This window comes from Falco peregrinus, chromosome Z, assembly GCF_023634155.1.
Source record: "Falco peregrinus isolate bFalPer1 chromosome Z, bFalPer1.pri, whole genome shotgun sequence".
NCBI classification, from domain to species: Eukaryota; Metazoa; Chordata; class Aves; order Falconiformes; family Falconidae; genus Falco; species Falco peregrinus.
This window is the reverse complement of record NC_073739.1, coordinates 83044234-83061156: the sequence shown is the minus strand read 5'-3', so window position 1 is coordinate 83061156 and position 16923 is coordinate 83044234. Positions and strand designations below refer to the sequence as shown.

Below are 16923 nucleotides of genomic sequence, written 5' to 3'. Positions count from 1 at the left end.
CCAGTTTTTTGCTCATGTGCTCAACATAAGGATTTGCTGGGGTGCTGCAATACAGTAAGACACAAAGGGACACTAGTTTTTAGGTATCTGAGTACTAACTTTATTCCCATGCCCTTTCCCACCTCTTAAAGCTAGGAAACTTTGGGGTACTCACAGAAAGCACATACCAAAAATACTCTCTGTTGGAAAATTCTCCTGTACTGCAGACCATAAATCCCACTGATTTAATAAATATGTGCGAGGTCAAAGTCATCAGACCTGCAGCACAGACAGAGGGAAGGGTCAGGAACTCCGGCGATGCCCGTGCTCCCACCAGCCTGCCCTCCAGTCACCTGGGCACAGAGGGGTGACCAAGGAAGGGGTGCGGTTACTTATAGGGAGAATTATACAACCGAATTCCCAAGAAACATTGCGCATGTAAGAATAATGCAGGAAATGTAGAGACATGTTCCCTCTTTATGAACACTGAACATATTTTACAGTTTCAATTTACCTCTTGCTTGCTTTTTCACTGAGGGCAGCTTAGCAGCTGCTGCTGCACAGATGCAAACCGATTTTATAATTGGGACCCCTTCTGCCGTAAAATACAAGGACGGTAGAATTAAGTTTTCTTTTGTTCTTCCTCTCTCTCTCCCATATCATTCTGTACAAGGAAAGCATCTGTCCTCACATTGCTGCTGGGATCTGCACTGACCTTTCTGCTCCCTTCACTCCTCCGAAGGTTCAGGGGGGCTCTGCATGCCCTCACACAGGCTCTCTGCTGCTGTCTCCCAGCAGACTCCCAGCATTTCCCAGCACAAGGCTGGACTGTGATGCTGCGATGAGCTTTCCCTTCTCACCAAACCCACTCCAAGCACTGGCGATCTCTCTAGCTAGATGAATTCATTAAAGCTAAAGCATCCTAACAAGATGTCTGTTATTAACAGCGCACCACAGGTGCTAATTAAAGAAGGATAACAATCATCTCTCACTTGAACTACTTGTAAAGGGCTGGATCCTGCAAACCATTACACCTCAACAGCCTTTTCAACCGGGCTGAAGATAAAATGCTCTGCTACAAAGCAGGAGGGTTCTAGCAGGGGCTGTGCACATCATATGGGCTTCGCTTATTGATTCCCGTATCAGGTAGATCTGGCAGGAGCACGATAAGATTCATTTTTTCATTCCCTCTCTTCTCCCCAGCATCCTTCCCCCACCCAGCAAAAGCCTTTCAAACGTCCTTTATCTCTGCCTTGCTGCTCCCCACAGCGCAGCAGCAGCATCCCCGCCATGCATGGTAGAAGCCATCTCCCACCCAGAGGAGCCGGGCTGCAGAGACCCTGCGGCAGAGGGTGCAGCAGACCAAGACCAGGGAGTTTGGTGCCTGCTGCTCCCATGATGGACTCGCAGGTCTTTCGGAAATGTCTCCAAGCTTTAGTCACAGTAATGGAGTTACTGAAGCAGAGGGAAATATGGGCAAGTCTTCTGTAGCACTTAGCTTCCCGGCCAGCGACTGCTTCAAGGCTGAAGTTTAATTAGTCCTCCCCATCAATAAACATGGACTCCTGGTGCTCAGTTCTGCAGGAACACCCTGCAGAGAGCCCCAGGAAGCGTCGCCCTTTGGGGCAGAACGCGGGTAAAGGCAATGCCTCTGCTCTTGTCTTGGCAAACAGCCTCTTCCCTCCTGCAGCTCAAGCTGTAACTACAGGATCTGGTTCCCTGCTTTGCAACCTCTTGCATCACCCAGGAATATGAAGTTTCTATCACAGCACTGGGGTGTTCGTGCTCTGCCCCTCCCTGAGACCCTCCACACCCCCTGATGCCTACAGGCTGCGCTTTGCACTGCCCCCCCAGCAGAAAAAGCACATGAGGAGACCACATGTGGATCCCAGGGAAACAGGAAAACTGGGGGGCAAGAACCCACCCCAAAAAACCCGGTCTGATCTCAAGAGGAATGAGCTGCTCCCCAAACCTCATGATGAACACAGCCAACAACAGGAACTGTTCAGCCTTTTTGGGCTGCTGAAGAACAAGTGATGCTCTTGTGCTGTGTGTCCTCAGCTACCTTGGTGCGGGGGTCTCCACCAGAGACAACCCACACTGGGACCCCAGACAGCATTCACAAGCCTGTGCACTGACACCGGCAAGCATGTGGGCCTCTCTGAAAAGCTGCAAAGTCAGAGCACTGCTGTTGTGAGCTCCTCTGAGTGAAGCTCTTGCTAACTATCACCAGCACAGTCCTGCCCCCCAGCAGAATCAGACCCTTTTACGCCAGAGCTGCTTACAGCAAAGAGTCAGACACTACTACAGTCAAACCAATGAGCACGCTTGAGATTTCTAAACACAAGTTTTATCCTCCCAGCTTCACTAGAGGTGCCAACACACGGCACATTCATGTACCCTGGGTGATCCAAGGAACATGTCTTTCATGAAGAGTTTTTTCCTTTGGGATCTGCTGTGCCCTGACAACCCCGCTGTACCAAACAGCCGCCACACAACCAGCTCAGGAGCAGATCATATACCTATTTCTCCGAAAACACTACTTATCAGATGACTTTAATACCATGATCCAAACAGAAACCCATTGATAAGATGCACAGAGCTGCCAGCAGCTAAAGGCCAGAAGGCACCAAGTAGCATGGCCCCAGAAGGAAGGCGAAATCTCTGTGAACCTGTGGGAAAAGCCAGAGGGAAAAGGCAAAACCAAGGGGAAACAGCACAAAGATTAACCCAGAGTCCTGGCCTGAACACTAGTAAAGCACACACAATTTTCCCATGTATACCCCTGGACTGTACGTGAGCAGGGCAGTATCACCCAGCACAGCAAAGCCACCTTTGCTGCCCAAACCTCTTGCAGGAAAATATGAATTTTCCTCCTTAATGACTAGGGTGCCTGTGGACAAGGCAATTTACACTAAGAAAAAAAAAAAGGAAAAAAAAAAAAAGAAAAATCAGGCAACGTTCATTAGTTCATAGAAAGAACAGAAAACGATGAAGAACCTGCTGACACTTGCAGGGTTTTTTAAGCTGTGCAGGGGAGCCACCCATCTGCCCCTGGCCAGAGAGCTGGTTTTGGTAAATCAGCCGTGGCAGGGGGCTGCGAGTGGCTGAACACAGGCGAGACATGGGGAAAGGTCTCGTTTCCCAGTGGTACCCAGCACATGAAGCTACTCTGGACTTGACAGTCTGCAGCCAGACAGAAACCAGACAGTGCCTTGAACAAACATGGCTCAGTACAGGCATCCCGCAGTCAACGCACCCTCTCCCACCAGCCTAAGTACTTTCGTTTGACATGGTATTAAGGAGAAAAGCCCAGCTCCATCTCTATGAAGGCATCCCCCTGTGTCAAGCAGTCCATGATGGACAGACATCATAGTCAGTGCATTTTGCTGCACCTCTAGTGTCCATCCTGCTGGATGGACTCCTCAGCCCTAGTCCTGCCAGCTGCGGTTTTCATGCTGCACGGGCTTTTAACGGCTGACAACACATCGATTTAAAACCAGCAGAATTATTTCCATTACCTAAATAAAGCAATTCCTAGAATGGATGACTCAGAAGCCTCTCCCCTAGCCATAAATCAGAGTGGAAACACAGTACCTCATTGGGGCAAATCACTTTGCCCTTTTCGTTTGGCACCTACAGTCTTTTCTTCTAAAAAAAAAGAGACAAGAAGATCCGTTCTCTGCTGGCGCTTCGTCGGAGAGCCGGGCCTTTGCTCCCCAGGATGCCACAGGTCAGGACTTTGCCTGTGTTATCACTGGAGGGGTTGGACCAAGATAAGCAAAAGCAGGGCAGTTATTAAAAAAAATAATTAAAAAAAAATACAGAAACAGCCCTAGAGGGTTTTTTACTGTGACTGAAGAGCCCACACCAGGAATTTGCCCCAAAGGAGGTATGTGCAGCATATTACCAGCATGCAAAGAGATGGCAGAGTAACTTCTTTGACTCTCCCCTACCCTCCGCGGGCCCCAAAAGGTACCTCCGTGAGCAGAGCATGATGTCCTCTCAAAACACTGTGCTGGGATCTTGCAAAAGTGCTTGCACTTGTGTCTCTCAGAGCTGGTCTGTAACCTCCCCTTAATCCTTCTGCTCACTGACAAATCTCATCCAGCTTATTCTGGGGGCCAGGGCTGGACCGCTTGCAGATCTGCACACTCAGCTTGGGAAAACAACGAAGACAGGCTTTAGGAAAAGGAGAAAAACCCTGCATTTGCCTGCAGAAACCATTTCATAAAGGTTTCCGCCCTCACTCCTCCCACTGCAGTCCCGCCGTGATGGCCCCACGCTGCTGCAGCCCCAACATAGCAAGAGATGCTCCTGCAGCAACCCAGAGAGGAAAGGGGGTAAAACTATGTGGTGCAGAGACTGGCCCAGTGCCCCAGCTAGGAACACCCCGCCGATGCCTGCCTCTCCACCCACGCAGCACCACCGAGGGCTTGGGGGAGCTGCACCTCCAGCCACGTGCTCTGGCTTCCATCATCTGAGAGGGGTGAGTGACCAGACATCCATCTACAAACCTCTGGGATGGCAATGGCCTGAACCGATGCTCCCTGAGGTGCCAGGGGGAGCTGGACCGAGAGCCACGGCCACTGAGCACGGCTCGATCAGGTATACAGAGAACGTGACCTGTAACCCATCATAACCAGCACAGTTAAAACCTCACGGAGAATCAATCATACGTCCAGGAGGCTGTCCAGATGTGGCATTTCACCATAACCTCTGTGATATTTGGCTACTGTTGAAGAGTCAGCCCTTGGTCCAAGCACACGGGGGTTTAGGTAGCAACATCTCCTAGATGTTCACCTTCAAGGGCAGGCTCGAGCTGCACTTCAAGCCCAAACGGCTTCCCCACTCCTACAGACACAAGCCCTCATTCATGGCCAGGTTTCTGTGCTGCACACCTCCGCCCCACATTATCCATGCACAATGGAAAGGGCAGCCGCCGCAGCCTGACCCACACAACCAGCCCACCTGCCCCTGTACACCCAATCTGCCTGGGGGAGCAAGGCTGGTCCTTCCCAAAGATGGAGACTTCGCATCCCAAACTTCAGCTCCTTCCTTGGTCTGACTCCCTAAAGAGCAGGGCCACAAGGTCCCACACCCCCAGAACAATGCCGGAGACCAGGAATCCCACACTAAACACTTCACACAGCAAAGCTCCCCCTCTTCCACTCTGGAAAAAAGGTTTTAATGATTCCCAGTGACTGTGGGAGACCATGGAGCATAGTCATGGGGTGTCAGCAGCCCACAAAGCTGAAAGCCCGTGGCAGAAATGCGCCGGCATCATCAAAAATAATACATGAGATTTTCTAGAAAATTAAAACAAAAATGTTGTAAGTAAAAAATAGCCCAAGCAAAACCAAAACACACTCCCAGTGACTTTTAGCCATCCAGATAATAGATGGGGAACAAAAGGCTTTGCTGGACCACTGCTAAAGCTTGCTCTCAGTATAATCACCTACTACTATAACGAGATTATGTGGATTAGCTGTATTTTAAGGGAACGTCAATGAACTGGACAGCCTTTCGAGGCAGGTTTTTAGTGCTACACAGAATAGTATGAGAAAGACATCAAACCAGGCGGCTATTTTTAGAAAGCATTCCTCTAAATAACTAGGTGGAGAGAGACAGCAAGGCAACAGAGGTATGTTACTGCAGGCAGTAGCTGAATGAATGAATATTGCAGAGAAAAAGAGAGTCATCCCTGGTTTCTCTTGGCTGAGTTGCACAAGAAATGAACTGAGTCAGACCCAAGCTTGCATTCCTCCAATGAGTCCGTTTACACAACATGGCAAAGGTTGGAGGGAACAAGCAGCACAGGACACACACTGCTAAGAGGAAAATGCGAGGCCAGGATGATCCTGGATGAACATGCTGGGGTTTGTGCCTGGTGCTCTTGGGGCACCTGCACTCCCTGACCCCACAGCCCTATGGAGGTGACAAGTCCTAAGTCCTCTCCCCAGCTGCAGACAGGGCGCATGTCTGGGAAGGTGTCTCCCAAACGAGACTGAAATTAGACTTCTTCATGGCATCCTTCACCACGTGGGATGCAGGAGCTGCATCGCACAGAGAGCGTGGCAGTAGCATGTCACCGAGGTACAGACAGACAGGCGTTTGGCCGGTGCTCAGAGGGACAGGTCTGCTTTACAGTCATTGCACTCTTGCTCAGAAAACCCAGAGCTCATGTACTCACTCTCATTTTCTCCTAACTACCCTCAGGATTTAAGAGGAACTCAGAGAATCCATTATTTTCATTGCTTTTTGTCCCCAGACCTTACTCCTGCAAAATCCCATCCATGGAAGCGCTCAAGGCCAGGCTGGATGGGGCTTGGAGGAACCTGGTCTAGCGGAAGGTGTCCTTGCCTGTGGCAGGGGGTTTGAACTGGCGGGGCTTTAAGGTCCCTTCCAACCCAGTACATTCTATCATTCTACCAAAATAGCCAGCAACTTCAAAATAAACTGCACCGTCCAAAGTCCTGAACTCTTCTTTTCCAGGATGGATCCAAGCTGGAGCCTTGGGGACTGACGCCCGGACATTTTTCTCCACATGTTCTATCCAGCCGCATCTCTGTGCCTCCTCTCTCATCATGACTCAGCCATGGCTTGTAAATAAAACACAATTAGGGATTAAGCATCAGAGCAGCACAGCAAAAGGATGGCCCCTACCCCAGGAAGCTCACAGCCTGGGATCTCCAACTCCCACCCTGGTGAAGCAACAAAAATAACCCATTAAAAAGTCACTTTAATTGCCTTGCCAGTGGTTTGCACAAACCCCAGCTAATGCTCGAGGTTAAAAATTAATTAAGCCTTAAATAGCAAATTCTCTTCCATTCCTCCCATTTTTACCCTTAAATTTTCAAGAGTTGCGGTGAATGGGGAAACAGGTCCAGCCAGTCCTCCAGCCCTTGTACCCAGCTCTCCGCAACAAGGACCAGGCTCAGTTGCGCTGGGTTCGCTCTGCCGCGGGCTCCCATCACAGGCACCCAGCCTGTCTTGGGCCATACCACCCCGGCTGCTGCCCAGATGCAATTAAGACAGTTACAAAGTTGATATTCCTCATGCCAAAAGGAGTCTTAACCAAAATGAGAGAATTGAAAGGGTTCAACCACGCACCACAGCCCTGGGAAGATCTGCTCCGTCCCACATGGGGCTTACGCTCCTCAGACACTACTCAACACTTTGTGTCCAAGTTGACCACCACTCAGGAGAAGAAATGTTCTAGCGCAACATTTTTGCTGGGGGGACGAGGGAAAAGAAAAAAAAAAGTAAAAAAAAAAGAAAAGATATAAACAGGAGGTGAACATATGTAGCAAAGCCCAAACAGCACCTCACAGGAGCACAAGTGGAGCATGGCCTGCTCACTGCCTGGCTATCGCTGCCTGCTACACGAGGATCATCTGAACTGGGCACAATCCTGTTCCCCATCAAGACCTGGGTGCCCAGAAGGGAGGAGGGAGTGAGACAGCAGCTCCACGGCAAAACTGGGAGGCTACTGAAAGTCTGGGCTGGTTTGCGCTTTTTTCAAATTTGATGCTTTAAATGTAGGGCTAGAGTATCAGCCTGCCCATCGCTTCATTGAGAGCAATGCAATTAAGGTCCTTCTGCACCAGCTGGGGCTCTAGACCCCCCAGTGCCCAGCACTTAGCCAAACGTTGCTCTCAAACATCCCTTCTGCTCTGCACAGGGCCATAAAAGAGTGATCAGGATGGAGCAGTTTCACAGCCTTAATCCATTTCTTCACTTTTGGCTCCAGTGGGCAGTGAGATACCCAGTTTGCAAAAGGAACCATGCCAAGAAAACCTGACTGAGTGGTTTGGTTGGCAAGACTCAAGTCTCAGTGACATACTTTTTTTTTTCCCCCCTTTCAATATCTATTGCTCAAAAAATGCTTTCTAAAGATTTTGCAGATCTTACAGTACTTTGCTGGGATGAAGGAAAGCTGACAAACATATTATGGCAATAAAGATTATTTTTTCTGCCTGAGTAGTAGCCGGCACATGAGATTTATTCAGATAAAAGAGGCCAGCATTAAGAGATGAGCTTAGATTCCAGGATGCTGGTCCAAATCATTGGGAGATCTGGTGACTCCATGGGGGACGGGCATCCCACATCCGCAGCAGGGGGTGTCCTGCATTAAAAGCAGCATCCCCATACCCTTTCTAGGGCATGCAGGACCAACTGTCCTCCTCAGTCTCACTGCACTGGTGAAATGAAGGTGGTGAGACGAGCAGAGTACTAACCCATGCTCCTCTGTAGGGAAAAAAGTTTTCCAAACTTTGCCATAACGTTTTTTCTCTAGCTGTTCAGCTGCTGCATTAATCCTGTGACTGCTCCTGGGATCTGCTGAAATACACAACATTTTCATGTACTGAGAAGATGTTATAAGTATTATAATTGGAATTTCCTTCAAACTCCTTCCCTTTTTCCAAAACACACTCTGCCCATTTTGCTGCATTTGAAGAGCAGGCGGCAATTATCTTTCCAGCTCAGAGATGTATTATTTTTTTTTCATCCTTAGACTAATCTTTCTAACAGTTGAGATCGTGGCATTTCTAATGACTTAAGGAGACAAAGACTGTAAAAGCCTTTCCTGAATGCAGAATTGCCTCGGCGCTCTCCAAGCACACAAGATAATGAGGCCCTTCAAGTGCCGTGATCAGACTCCTTTCTACCAGCCCGATTAGTGCTGCTAACAGTCTTGCTTGTGTCTCCTCCATCCTCACCCAGTTCAGCAAAACGCTCTCTGCAGCATTTACACTTTGTTAATCAGTTGGTATTTAGCAGAAATCCGAGGTCGCTTGTGCTGAGCTGTTCTGCCTGCTCACCTGCTTCAACGATGCAACTGAAACCCCAGGCAAAACCCAGCGCCGAAGGGGCACGCAGATGGCACGGGCGTCTGTCGTGCCTAAAATCAAGCAGGTATTTTGGGAACGGATGCAGCCACCTCGTTACTCTCAGAATTTTTTTCCTTTTTGAATGAGCTCCTGTCTAATAACAACAGCAGATAAGGCTCAGGTGAAGCTTGCATGTGAGACAAGACAAAAAGTCAGTAATATCAAGCGCTGATACTGTTTGGCAAATATAAAGCCCATCAAGATGCCCTTTGAGATTTCCCTGCCCCTTATTCATGCAAGAAAGGAGATGACTCAGCAATGATACTGCACGCATCGCGATCCCTTCACAGCCACTGGTTTTGACTCAAGCTTTATTTTCTTAAAAGAGTTTCACCAAACTCCACATTTCCCTGTTCACCTCTGCTACCAGACAACTTAAACCTGACCTCAGGTATAAAGCAAACACAGGGGGAGGGGGAAAGAGAAATGCACATATGAAATTTCAACGCTGCATTACAACGCATCTCACTGAAATTTAGCAAATGGTGGCACAGGCATGCAGAAGCGAGGAACACGTGCCAGCTGCTGTTGCTAGCACAGCTGTACGCACATCTGCCCCCCGTCCTGCAGCATCCCCTTCAATCTAGCAGCAACTCCAGGAGCTGCAAGACCTGCTCCTCTCCACCCCACAATCACTTCTGCTTTACGAGGTTCCCTTTTGGCTTCCCCCACCAGCTCCCTGGCCACCTGTTCCCACTCCCAGCTTTCTTCAGCAAGACAAGCGTCGTCAACCTTCCCAGAAACAGCAGCAGTCTGCTCCATGCTTGCTGCCCTACTAAAAGCACGTAATTATTTCTAATTTACAGCATTTCTGTACTTCTGGCCACGCTCAGCCTCGGAGATACGTGGAAGGAAACCAAGGCTGGCCTGCTTGTTTCAGGCTCTGGGGAAAGGCTTTTCTGAGGTTAATAAAACCTCCAATTAAACAAAAAACAAACAGGGAAAAAAACAGAATTCCCACAGAGAAGAAGAAATGTCATTCTTAAAAGAAATTATCTGAAATGCTCTGCAGATCAGATTCATTGCTTGTAGAAGAGACACAAACCAGTCGCAATGTTTCAACCCACAACACTGACATAAATGCAAAGAACCAACTTCCCCCCCCCCCCCCTTCCCATTCTCCTTGATCTCATTTTAATTGGAACTGGTCCCAGCTGAACTGGATCCTGAGAAGCCCAGCACCTACCCTTTGTCCTTGAAGTCATTTTAAGCCAGAACCTATTTCCACATTCACATTTCCAGCCCTGCCTCTTCACAGCAGTCAAGGGTTTAATTTCCCTTTACCCAAAGGCACTTTCTAATAGTTCAAAACTTTCCATATTTCACAGGACAGGGCAGGGAGAGTTAATGGAGCAGAGCCCTGGCGAGGGGCTGGGTACAAACAGTGCTGTTATGGCAGACATGGGACAATATTCCACCTTGACTGCAAACATGATCCAGCCTGCATTTTCTTCTGCCTCCTCTCCTCCATAAACCCCCAGACCTCAGGAGCACGCGGTTTGGGGCTGGGGATACTCCCAGCTCCTCCCAGAGGGATCAGCAGCATCACAGCCACAAAAGCGAGAGATGGGGAAGGGACAACTTGCAGAAAGGCTCATGCCTCCATAGCCATATGCTGCATTCCCCTGGCCCTGATTCACTTACACGTAGGGACAAACCTCTCCCAGGGTCCAGAGATGATCTGCAGAGTTTCCTTTAGGAAGGGATTTTGGGAGGAGGGCTTAGGAAGCCTCCAGAAGGAAACAGCCTGTACTCTGAAACATGACATTTGATTAGGCTTTTTATCTTAGTTTACATAGCTAATTGTTGCAGGTGTATCAGTTACCATGTAATTAATACTGTTGTAAAACCAGGTGTAGCCAAGAACCGAGTTGTGCAAACAAACTGAGCAGCTGGGACAGATGGACACTAATGGGTATTGGCCTGGGGAGGTTGTTTGCTCTTCCCTGAATCTGGAGGGATCCTAACGTCGAGCTGAGACACAGCCAACCCACCTCCCTAGGAAATCACACAGAGTCAGAAGGTCTCCCATCACTCAGCCTGGGAGTAAGACAACCAGCTCAGGACAGCAGAGGGCAACTTTTTATCCGTGGCAGGTCATAGCCAGCGAGGAAGGCACCAAGGGTGCGAGAGCAGATGCAAGGCTAAGGGCACAAGAGCAGAATGCAGGTTTCGCCCTGCACACGGCAAATCCACACTGGGTCTCCAGAGGGGACCGCTCTCCCTGTCGCAGAGCAGCTGTGCAGCCAGAACGATGCGTGAGCACCCCTGCGAGTGACCCAACAGACACGCATGTACCTGGGCACCACTTCTCACACCACCTGGGAACACTCACATCAGCGTCCTGGAAAGCTTCTTCCTCAAGTTCCCCTGCTCCTTGTCTTCCTCCCAGGAATGCCCCGAGGATAAGCACACCAACAGCCATGTAGCTCTGGGCCGCTGCAGCGGCGTGGGCTGGCCAGCTTCCTACAGAGATGACTGTTGTGTATAATATAGAAACTGAGCTGCTTGTTCCAAGCACAACCACGCCGACTGCTTTTTAAAGAAAGGCTTAGCTCGGATGCAAAGTGCTGCAGGAACAAACAGCGCTAATTCCCCCTGTAGCCTCCAAGCCAGGGGAAATTTTCAGTAGGGAGATTTGGGAGCTTGACCCGCTCCTGACCCGACTCCAGGGACTGGGAGCAACCACAAGGTCATCCTGGCACCTTTCAGCAGGGCTGAAATTGGCTCCTGTAAATCCTCACGTGCAATTCTGCCTGGAAAGCCTTTGAAGCAGATCACTGCTTAACCCTGCCCTAGCACTGGTCATGGGAAACACACAGTGGCTTCCCAGTGCCAGCCCTGGTCTGCACCAGTCAGCATCGTGCCTGCCTAGGAAGCGCAGCTGGTGAGCACTCAGCTAGGAGAGGAGTATGAAGACACTGAGGTACAAAAGAAGAGATTAGGTGCTTAAACATGCCAAAATAATTCAAACTACATGAAGTACAGTATGTTCTTCTGCAATGGTATCAAAGCCACTCGAAGACCATTTGCCAGGTGCTCGTGGGTCACAAGCACCAAATTTCACTCTCTTCTATGCATTCAGCTGCACTGGTACAAGGAAGGCAACATCTTGCCGCTATTCATCACATACATACACCCAGAGAGGCAAATAAAAATACCGCAACGCAGACAACTAATGAATAATCAATACCAAGCCCAAGGAACACACCGGTAAGTCTTTAGGATGAGAAGCGGCTGCTGGCACATGGAGCAGCTCATGTTTCAGTGTTAATTGCCCACCAAGCAGCAGATCTACGTGACAAGGACGAAGCCCAAATGAACTGCCATGTCTAATGCAAGTCCTCTTCCATTATAGGTTCTTTCTGTTTCTGTGCTAGTCACAGAAACTACAAGCCCAAAATAATGGCAGCAGTGTCTAAATTTAAAAGGGCAAATTTTACGAAGCCAAAAGCAATCATTAGCATCACTGGGAACATGGGACTCGCTTAAAGCATTTACCAAAGACCCCAAAAGTTACAAACCCAGAAAAGCAGCAAGAGTGAAATAATGAAAGAAAACATTCTGGCAAAAACAAGATGTGGAATCCGCATGGAAACATGATCTTTCAAAAAGGCACAGAAAAAGAAGACAGAAAAGAAATTGCACTGAAAAAGAAATGTCCAAGGTCGGTGACTGATGAGGACCTCTAAAGGAATCCATTAAATCTTAACAGCTAACAGAATTAATTGTAAAGTAAGTCACTTTTAAAGCATGCAAGGAATAGACAATTAGCTAGCTGCTAGATTCGCTAATAAGTACCACCAGTAAAAGTGGAAGTGAGTACTGTGCTGCCGACGGGATACTAAAAGGGTTACCAAGAGGACAAGAAAAACACAAGTCTACAGATTAACCATGTGCACCACACTGTAAAGCAGGGTCCTTCCCAACAACCTCTATAACCTGCCTTAAAACCCCTTACTGACAGAGCCTTCAGTACTGCCAGGCTGAAGAAAGCATTTAAAAAAATCAACAAAAAAGAAAGCATTTACAAGTCAACCAGTGAAACACAGGGAAACTTTGTGTAGTCATGGTATTTTAAGAAAGGATGAAAGGTGAAAGGCAGGAGCAGCAGGCAACCCCTGGGGTCAGCTCCAGCTAGAACAGTGGGACAGAAATTTCAGGTAAATACACAAACCGGAGACTAAAAATACAATTCCAATCAGCCAGCTGAGTTTCCTGGAATTAGATCTATTTAAGAGACCTTTTTTTTTGTTTGTTTTGAGAGAGCTAACAGTGCTGCATGACACAGGCAACTGCCTGGACACAGTGTTTGCCCATATTTCTCCAAAGCAGATAATATTTTGAGGATGAATCTCACACCAGGTGTAATCAACTCCACACACGTTAGATGCCTGCTGATACAGCCCCCAGCATGGCTGCTGATGGGGTGAGACCAGTGAGGGAAGCCAGCAGCCAAGCACGGTCCTCAGGGATTTCTGTCACTGCTCAGTCTCATCCGTGATCTTCTGCAGGATTATATTAAACATAAATCTGTAACACAAAAAAACCTAGTAACTAATGGATGGTTGGTTGATGACACAGTTGCACAGAGACCCAAATACCTCGGTGGAGGTCACAGTCCCAACAGATCATGCTTTTGTGTGGCAAAGTAACACATGAGGCCAGAAAAGAGATCTCTGCCTGAGCCAGAAAGGGATTTGGGATGAGTGTGGGGCACCTCTTCTGCATACACCGTCAGAGCAAAGCCAGAGCAAAAGGAGGTGGTCCTTGAAGGTGCAACAGGAAACACATCCATTAGAAGCTGCAAAGCAAGCTCACACCAACACGTGCCATTATCAAGGTCACAGCTGCATCCAGGCCGGTACCCAGGCAACGCAGTCACACCAGTGAAGTCCCAAGGGTGGCCACAAAAAACGCACAAGATTGAGCAGGAGCCTCTCAGCACGAGGTTATGGCACCTTCAGACTCCACAGAAGCAGATGAAGAGGTGACCCGATCACTGCGGGCATGCAGTTGGGAGTGACAAGTCACCTTTGTGACAAGGGCACGACAACATCCCCCCGCTGCAAGTCGAAGCCAGGTAAGTTCAACCTTGAAATGAGATAGCATCTCCCCAGAGCGAGAGCAATTAAATGTTGGCACAAGGTTTGGGAGCAAGGGGTGGGGAGGGGGAGGCTCACCATTGCTTAGAGCCATTAAAATAAAATTAACAGGCTGGTTTTTAACCCAGCTTTCTGTGTCTGCAGGAGGATGAGCTGCAAACGCTTCCCTGCAGTTGCATTTCTGCAACACCTCCCACCTGGGGACATGGAAAGTTTCAGAAGCATTATTTATGCTTCAGAAAAAGGCCTGAGTGGTAGGAGAACAGCAGGGTCATGCTAAAAAAAGGAAAGATCAAGACCAAACAACTAAAACCCAAGGCTTGCAAGCACTGGGTTAGATTAATCTCACATAGATTTAGTCCTCAAATATCAAAAAACTCAGATATCCAAGTCAGAACCAGCACCCTGGAAGGCATTTGCCTGCCTTGCGCCTGAGGGTTAACACAGGGAGAAACAATCCCGTTCAGGAGGTGCCCACCCCCTCCATCTAGGGGGGTGTGTGTGTACAGCTCAGACCAGACCCTTTTAGACACCCAACTGAAGGCAAACCAATTGCACCCACCAAAACAGCTTCAACTGAGAGTAAACTGCCTCACGCCACCTGGAAAATCAAGAGGTAATTTTGGCTGATAATGCCAGTTCTGGTGGTATTGCCTTACTGAGCTGCCCAGTGCCCAGGAGGCAAAAGCAGGATGAGAAGCGACTCCAGTACCTGGAAGCAGGTCTCACATCTCTGGTCTAGATATGAAGAAGAGATAAACAGAGACCATCTGCATGAAGCCCTTGGCCCGGAGAGCTTGAGGCTAGCCAGGATGCTCGCAGCCTAGCATCCTTCTTTCAGAACATCAGTTATTTGACTGGGATTTCAGACTTCACTGGTCCTTACTGGGAGGCTGGGCTCAGCCTGAGGAGCAGAGGGACTGTGGTGAGCCTGACTTTTCTCTGCTTTGGCTCCAAGGTCAGGCAGAGGCTCACGGTGGTGATGCTCTCAGGCACAGGGGAATTGATGGTACATGGGTTATCATGCCCCTTTACCCTGTCCTCTTTTGAAGAGAGGAGGAATGCTGATGCTTATCTGCTGGGTATGAGATTTGTCCTGAAAATATCACATGCAACTCCAGCCCTGGCTCCTGAGATATCCTCACTATGGTCCTGGTCGCCCTTCCCCCACATGTCTCCATGGGATTATTTGTCACCTTCAACCTGATGGACATCCATCCATCCAAAAAGAGGAATGCGCACCGTAAATCCAACTCTCAGTTGCACCCCTCAGTCATGTCCAAGGTGGTGAAAAAGAAGTCACTGTCCCCAGGCCTCCTTCTGCAGGAGGCTGGGCTCCTGCTGCAGACCAGAGAGAGAAAAGCATTCTGCGTTTCCAGGGAAGTTGCCAACACCAGGTAGGATTAGATGTGCCAAATTAACAGCAAGGAGCAAGTGACACAGAGCTGAACGAAGGGACTGAAACCCCTCAGCAAGCAGCCAAGTGTTGTGAGTCCAAACCCCAGCCAGCTGCTTCGTCAGGAGAAACCCCTGGTATTACACATCACCTTCTCCGGCAGCGGTGCCCCCGCCTCGCACACAGAAGAGACACGTAGCACAGGTACCCAAACACCTCCAGCACCCCAAAAAAAGCTGAGCACCCCGAACCGCAGGGAGCCCCCTCTCCCCCACCCCACCCCACGTCTGGGGGCTGGAGGATGCGGCTGCATGACGCTGTGCGAGGACACCCTGTCAGAGCTGCGGGGACAGCAGGGTCGGGGCTTGCCCCCCCGCCCCGTTCTGGTACTCGCATCTCCGCCTGGGATGCACCTTCCCGAGGCACCGTGCCGCCGGCGCTGCAGCCAAAACCGCGCTCGCCACACACGGCGCCGGTGTCCTGCCACTGACGCCCGGCCCCTGGCCCCCGCGGCCGGCAGACCGGGGTCCAGCTCGGGCGCAGGAAACCCCGCCGGCGCGCAGAGCCCGCCCGGCCCGGGGCAGCCGCGGGTTTCCCGCCCCCCGCACCGGGAAGGGGCCGGGACACGCCAGGCACGGCGGCACCGGCCGGGCTCTGCGCCCATGTGGCCGTGCGAGCCCCTCGGTCCGTGCGTACCGTACGGCACCGACACACACGTAAAGCGCGTGTAACCCGGACGGAGGCACACGGCGCCGTGCCCCCGCCACGGCGGCGCACCGGGCTGCGGCGGCTGCCAGCCCCCCGCCCCGAGGCAGCGGGGTCTCGGCCAGGCCCCGCGGGAGGGCGAGGCGGCCCCGCCGGGCGCTGGCACGGACGGCTCCCCCCGGGCGGGTGCCGGGGGCTCCCCGCGCCCGGCCCCCGGCTACGGTACCGCACGGAGCAGGAGCGGGAACCCGGGCAAGCACACGCGCCAGCCGAGCGCCGCTGGAGCGGCCGCCCGGCTCCCCCCGCCCGGCTCCGCCCGCCGAAGCCCCTCGCCGCCGAGCGGGCTCAGCCCGCAGCACCGGCTGGGCGCGGGGGGCCGGGAGCAGCGCCCGGGCGCGGCAGGGACGAGGGGAGCGGCGGGGCGCCGCACTTACCGGAGCCGCTCCGCTCCGCCACGGCCCGGCCCGGCTTGGCCCGGTTCGGCCCGGCTCGGCGCACCGGCACCGCGCTCCCGCCCCCGCCGCTGACGTCACCCACCGGCCTCAGCCGCCGCGCGGGGGCCACGTGCCGGGGGAGGGGCAGGGGCGGGGCCGAGCCCCGGCGGGAGCCCGGCGGGGACCCGGCGTCCCCTCGGTGTCCCCGGTAGGCGCCGCCTCAGGGGACCCGGTGCCCCCGACTACCCCCGCATTGTCCCGGTGCGGAGCCCTGAGGGGACCCGGTGTCCCCTCGGTGTCCCCGGCAGGCGCCGCCGGAGGGGACCTGGCCTGCCCTCCCGCCACGGTCCCTGTGGGGAGCCATCAAGGGGCGACCCCGCCTGGCGCCCACCTGGCGGCGTCCCTCAGGG

General features: G+C 51.4%; 1 protein-coding gene across 3 annotated transcripts in view; it reads right to left on the bottom strand.

The window, feature by feature from the left end:
• The window catches only part of MAPK4 (mitogen-activated protein kinase 4), a 46509-nt gene extending 29872 nt beyond the window's left edge, over positions 1 to 16637 (bottom strand). Inside the window, exon 1 of one of the 3 annotated variants that reach the window (XM_055791486.1) lies at positions 16514 to 16637. The gene's annotated coding sequence lies outside the window, so the exon portion shown is untranslated. Of the gene's footprint in view, positions 1 to 3958; positions 4169 to 16513 lie in introns of those variants that run through there. The other 2 variants (XM_027794532.2, XM_027794530.2) reach the window with 2 other exon arrangements.
• Between the last annotated feature and the right edge of the window lie 286 nt (positions 16638 to 16923).